Source organism: Ahaetulla prasina, chromosome 1 (assembly GCF_028640845.1).
Source record: "Ahaetulla prasina isolate Xishuangbanna chromosome 1, ASM2864084v1, whole genome shotgun sequence".
Classification (NCBI taxonomy): domain Eukaryota; kingdom Metazoa; phylum Chordata; class Lepidosauria; order Squamata; family Colubridae; genus Ahaetulla; species Ahaetulla prasina.
In genome coordinates, this window is record NC_080539.1 from 103,133,273 (window position 1) to 103,140,328 (window position 7,056).

A 7,056-nucleotide genomic window follows, 5' to 3' on the forward strand; every position below is an offset into this window, starting at 1 on the left:
AACCATATTTCTCATCTGTTTTGTTTGGAGAAACAAGTACCTAGATCATTAATTCATCTCATTCAGGTAACTGGTGAATCACCTCCAGCTCTCAAAAACTTCAGCCAAATCCAAACACTGGGTGAGTAACCATCTCAGTAAACATACTGTCAACCTTGCAAGACGGAACTAGTAGAGCTGCATCTTGTCCACAGGCAAGACTAGGAAGGGAGAAATGCTTCCTTGTCTCCTGGTACTTTATGGAAAACATTGTAAACATGGCATGGAGTTGGCATATGGTGTGACAGCAGATACATTATCACCAAGTCAAATAATGCCATCCCTGGTTACGCGCTTTGGGGTATCGTGCCATTGTCTTTCCATCATCATGGCTGTAGGTCCTTGAAGCAGCTGTTAATTAGCATAAGAATTTGATTATTAATTTGTCCATATGGAAATGATAATTTCAAAAGAATAGGGCATTTGTGGAGAAAAGGAGCAGGAGGATTTCTTCAGCAGCATCTCGAAGACATGATTGTCTTGAAAGGTGATAAGAAGATTGCAAGTGAGATCACTGCTGTTATTTCCTTCAGAATTTAAAGTAGCTAACTAGGTGACAGGTTTTGCCTTTCCCTAAATTGAATTTCATGCAAATAAAAAGCCCCTTTCGGCTATAAAAGCTGCTCCATGAATACATCAGTTCTTGTATACTGTAACACAGTAATTACATTCCTAAAAATGCTTACGGTGTGTTACATTGGGCAGTATATTTAGCAAGGGAGAAAAAATAAAACTAGAGGTAGACAATTCAAGAATAAAAACACATTCATAACCAAAATATTGTTGAAATATTATTACACACAATAAATACATATAACAAAGTAGTTTGTTCAGAATGCTCAGCTGTTTTTCTTCGTATATTGCCAACACTTTCTTTTATTGTGAGAAAATTGCCCCTTATCTTTTCTTCATCAGATCTTAACCCAAACACTTAATGGATGTTCCATCTCTTTGTTTTTTATGTCTTGTTGTAATAGACTTTGTGGCATCTTTGCTACACCCTGCTAAATAAACCTTGCTTTTATTTTCTCACAATTACTTCTGATTGTCCATAACATCACTTCATTTAAACTAGTAGCATGCACAATGTCATAGGCCAGTGGTGGTGAACCTTTTACTTACCGAGTGCCGAACAGATACACACTTTATGTGTGCGTGTGCTATCCGTGCTAACGTGTGGCTCCTCTCCATGCGCTGCACATGCAACTACACCATCTGTGCATGCACGTGGCTTTCTCGCAGCTCCCATGTGCTGTGCATACAATAGCACCATCTGTGCATGTGCACAGGTTTCACGTGGCTCTCTCGTGCTCTGCATGCGCAATCACACATCTGTGCATGCGTGTTTTTGTGCACACAATGCATGTGCACAAACACTGCAAGTACTCACACACGCGAGAATGTGGAGGAGAGCTGAAGACCAGCTGTGTCCCCTGAATTGTGTGCATGCGCACCAGAGGCCCAAACACCAGCTGGGTGCATGTGCAGCTGCAGGCGAGTTGGGCGACAGCTTGTGTGCCTGGAAAGATGGCTCTGCATGCCACCTCGGGCATGCGTGCCATAGGTTCGCCATCACAGTCATAGGCCCTGTTGCTTCTGGACCTAAACTTGAGAATTTCAAACTTCCTCAATCAGTAAAGCTTCTATCTTCTTTAGCCCTTCTCAATTACTCTGCTCATTTTTTTTTTTTTTGGAGGAAAAGTACACTTAAGCAGCACTAAATCAACTTGGCGATAACAAAGCAACAAGCCTTCATGTTCATTTGGGTGGTGCTCACCTGCTATTTCGTGTTTATGCAAAGTTGAAACTCAGGAAAATGATGCATCAGCGAACGCAGTTTCTGCTATAGAGTCATTGTTTTGTTTTTGCTTCAGATTTGGTGCCTGGCTTTCTCTGAAACGTCTGCTTTGCTTTATGTAAAGCAGAATATGGGTCCAGATGTTTTTTTTTGGGGGGGGGTAGAATATAAAAACGACACTGGATATTTATAAAGTCCATTAAAAATATTTTTTTCAACATCAGGAAAATATATTGCCCGGCTGATCAACAGTTTAGTTAATAAAAATGTTGATCTATTTGCATTTTATGGTAACTTAAATTAGCTGCTAAAAGTACTGCTCCTTTAATGTTTTGAACAGGAAGCATTTGTTGCTGTTGCTTACTTTAGTATTTATCCCAAATTCTAACCTGTTCCATTTGGAGCTTTGTTTTTGCCTCTAGGCCTGTAGCAATTTATATTATGCACATTCTTAGAGCTCCTCGTTATCTTGCAAATGCAGACTGAATATGCAGACACATATTTCAAGAGGTGATTGAACAGCAGTCACAGAAGCTCTTAGAGTAAATGGATAATCTGGATCTATTTCAGACTGGCTTCAAACTGGGATATGGAGAGAGCTGGTCACAATTGTTAACCTCTGGTGGATGGGGGGGGGGATGTGGCGGTGTAGTAAATCCATCCTTTGCTCCTTGATCTCTTAGTAGTTTTAAATATCATCAATCATGATATCCTTCTGGCCTTGTAGGGGCTGGGAGCAAGAGGGAGTGTGCTGTAGTAGTTCACCTCCTTCCTCAGTGATTGGTTCAGGTTGGGATTGATGGAGAAAAATTATGTCTGTTGTCACTCAAGATGTAGCTCAGAGGTTGACATTTTCCCCTCTCCTGTTTAACAACTACATGAAACTGCTAGGTGAGGTCATCTGTTGATTCAGAATCTGAAAATACCCAGCTTTACATCTCTATGCTGGGCTGCACAAATGAAGATGTTGAGGTATTGACTCAGCATCTGGAAACTGTTTAGGTCTGCATGGGGAGGAACAGAATTTGGTTCAATCCTGACAAGACTGAGTTGCTGTGGTGATTCTTCTTCCTCAAAAAGTGGAAATGTTTCCATTGTTGGTCCTGAATATAGCTGCTCTACCCCATTCAAGCCTTGGGTGCTCCAGGACTGATAGCTATTGCTGAATCTATTAGCCTTTACACAGGTACATTTTGTGCTTCAATTGTGCCCTTTCCTTGACTAGGTGGCCCTGCAGGTAGTCACTCATACCATGGTTAACCTCACAACTGGACTACTGCTATGTGCTTTACACAAGGTCACCTTGAAGAACAACTGGAAGCTTGTTCAAAGTTTAAGCAGTAATAGGCACTTCTCATTGTGCCTATGTGTCACATTACTATATGAGCTGCATTGACTACCAGCTGGCTTCCAGGTGCATTGCAAGGTGCTGGTTGTTACCTTGAAAGACCTTCATGGCATAGAACCAGGATGGCTAACCTATGCCAGAAAATGGCCCGTTTGCTAACTTCTGGGGATTTTCGGCCTCTGGAGGACCTCCGGGGGGGGAAGGCTATTTTCGCCCTCCCCAGACTCCTAGAGAGGCTCTGGAGGCCAGGGACAGTAATAAACGGGCTTTTGGTCCCACTGGAAGTTGGCAAATGGGCCGTTTTTGGCCTCTGGAGGACCTTCAGGGCGGGCATTTTCGCCCTCCCCAGATTCCTAGAAAGGCTTTGGAGCCAGGTGAGAGAGAAACACCAGCCTACTGGGCCATCACGTGCGAGGAGCGGGGGTGGTCACGCACGCATGTGCAGGGGCGGGGTATATAAAATTATGGGTGTGGGCACACGCACGTGTGATCCCACCCCCCATCCCCGGCACACGATGGCAAAAAGGTTAGCCATCATTGGCATAGAACCTGGTTATTTGAGGGACTGCTTTTCTGATTTGGTCAGAATAGACGTGCTCTTGGTCCCTTTTATTAAACGTTGCCATCTTCCAAAATCTAGGAAGTAAACCTTCTCTGTGGCAGCCCCCACCCTTCAGATGTATGAAGAGCACTCACTCTCCTGGGATTCTGAAATGCTCTTAAAATCAGGCTTTGGGCCCAGGCCACAAAATATTTGGAGGCACCATGTCACTTGGTGTTTTAAAGACTCATTTTAGTCTGGGATGTTTTAATCTTCTAATTGTTTTAACTTGGTACTAGATTTTATGAGCTGCCCAGAGTGGGGAGTTGGGAGTGGGCAGTTAGAATAAATTTAATACAATTAAATTAAATAAACAAACTGCACTATACCTCAACCAGGCTCATTCTCTATTTTACAAGGTTCTTCATTAGTATAAGATTATTAATTTCCTATTAACCGTCGTATGTTCTGACAATATGTTTCATTACGAAACCTTTGTTTCCCTACAATCACAAATATCTTTCCTGAATTTCACGCCATACCTTCACAATCCTACCCTTGCAGTTTTCTCATACTCATGATTTCTTCATAGTCTCCTGGGACCTGAATAGGACTGGTAAACAGCATCCCAATTGGAATAAGAAGTCCAGACATAACAATTCCTTTGTGGGTAAAACTATCAAAACATATCAGTCTGGGAGATTTGCTGTGATTACCAGTTTCTAGAATCACTTCAAAGTGTATATGATTTAATTCTGGCTATCCAGGAGATTGCCTGTCTCATTATGAACTGGCCTAGTTACCAAGTAGAGAGAGGCCCTTTTAAGGACACACGTGTTGCAAAGGCCCATTTGTCAATACATTTCAGAGGAGTTATGGCTTCTGATTTGACAAGCCTCCTACTTAGAAAACAGGACAGTCTGTACTAATTATCAGAGGTGTAATCAGAAACAGGACAAAACTTCTATATACTATTCCACATGTTCCTCACTTGAAGATGTGTCTTAAGAACGAATGTTAAGTAGCCATGAGATGTGCAAAACTGGTAAAATCTGCTGGGGCAAGAATTTGTTCTTCTCCAGACTAATTTTTCTCTGTTGAGTCATTGATTTGAAGACCTGTTCAGTTTCACTCGCAGTTGTAACAGAGTAACTGACGTGCTATGACAAGGTGTGCATAATGTATGCACCATGGAAAATCACAGCAATATGCATATAACATGCAGTTTAAATTTGCATTTGCACAATTTGGAATGGATAGATATTCAGAAAATCCAGAAGAAACATTAAGGAAAATATATTCTAGCATATAGGCTCTAACACATGCTGAAATCATCTATATGTTGCTTATGCACAGACATAGTTCTTAGTGCCACTACATCCAATCTGATTTGTTATTGTTTTAATTAAAAATAGTGGAAAATTGGTATGCTGTAACTGTAAGTGTCATCTTCTGGTCTCATCTTTATTTTCAAGAATGCCTGTCATCTTCAAATGAATACAATAAACTTTCTGAGAAAATATAAATGTGGGACCAATAACCCAAAGCTTTAAAGAATCTCATATGCTTAGAAAATTTAAGTAAATAGGGAATCCCTGTTAAGGGAAGGGAGGGCAGTTTTGTGATAAATCTAATTAGTTACATTTTCCATAGTTTTGGGAACACAAAATCCATCCACAGCAATCTTTTGCAGGACTATTGTCAAGACATTTCCAAATGTCAAAGGTACACAACCAAAAAAAGATCTAAGACAGTCAAGATGAATAGAACAAGCCTATTATATCTATCAAGAAATGCATGAGCCAAGCAAAATTTTGACTAAGGCCATGCTAACAATAATGCTGTCATGTTCCAGGATGAATCAGCAAACTGGATGAAAAATATAGGATATTGTAATCCATGTATCTAAGGATAAGAATGCATTACTTGCTTGTATTCACACACTCAATTTATCTTGTATGTCTAGAAGGGTCAACCATTATATAGCTATGAAAACTAGTTCAATGAACCAGAAAAGGAGATCACCATAGATACCACCAGCTAAAATGACACCAATATTTTTGCACATCTGTGTTTTGTCAGTCAGACATTAGAATTATGGAACATGACAAAATTCAATATCTTAAAGTAACCTAGAAAAACATGTGTACCTAAGAAGCCCAAGGAAACCAATGCATGTCTTTTGTCAAAGCTTTCAATTATAATAATAGTATGTTAGTGATCTTACATAAGCTACCTGTTTTTCTCATAATAAGTAGACTGAAGATTAAACTATTTATGGCAGTAAAAGTTCTCAAATCACACTCACTATATTTTTTTGAAATCTGAAATTGTAGTCCATGTAAAGTAGAACTGGCAGTAAAAGTTCTCAAATCACACTCACTATATTTTTTTGAAATCTGAAATTGTAGTCCATGTAAAGTAGAACTGTGGCTTTGGGAGAATTTGGGGTTTTGTTTTTTGTCATTGCAAAACATTGCCTTTTCTGTTTCATTGGTCTCAAACTGAATCCCTGGAGTTGCTACTGATTCCATGTGATTAAGTCAGTTATTCTCCAATAATGGATCTCCAAAAAATAACTGAGAGTCTCATAGGATGTTGCTTCCTTCAGAGATCTTTTCAAAACCACTAGGAAATCTAGACTTCTGCCATTTTGTCCGCTGGTTGAGACAATCCTTATAAATACATTCATCACTTATATACGTAGATAACTGAACAAATACACAGACCCAGGCTGAGAAACCTATGAATGGTTTTCTTGTATATAAAGATCAACACAAGAAGAAAACTAGCTAAGCAGGGCTTATCCCCTTCCTTCCAGAGTCCTTTTTAACAAAGAATAACTTGAGAAATCTTCAAAATATGTATTTTTCACTTCTAGTTTTCAGTGATGTAATTCTGCGATTTCACAGCCAAATGATAGGTTGACTTTATTTGCATGATATATAATTAGATCTTATTTTTCCATTGGGTAAAAATCTCTGCTCAATCATTTCACTTGTACTAGAAGATGTATACCTCTTGAGTAAAACTGTAGTCAACTGTACAATAATATGGCCATACAGTAAATGTAATATATGAGGAGTGTCTGCCCCTTCATTCTTTTCCATGCATCCACACCCCTGCCAGAATAAAAGTCTAAGATGTGATATCTGTCAAATGAATGTCTTCTGATAGTATCACATTTGAGCAGAGGTATAGGATGAAATGGATTAGATTATATTCTTTGGTTAAAGGGCATAAACAGTAAGAGAAATTCCTGAAAACTGTTAAGATGTTTGATCACTGACAGATCACCAGCAGTTTTGTTGTAAAGTTGAGAGCAAGTTC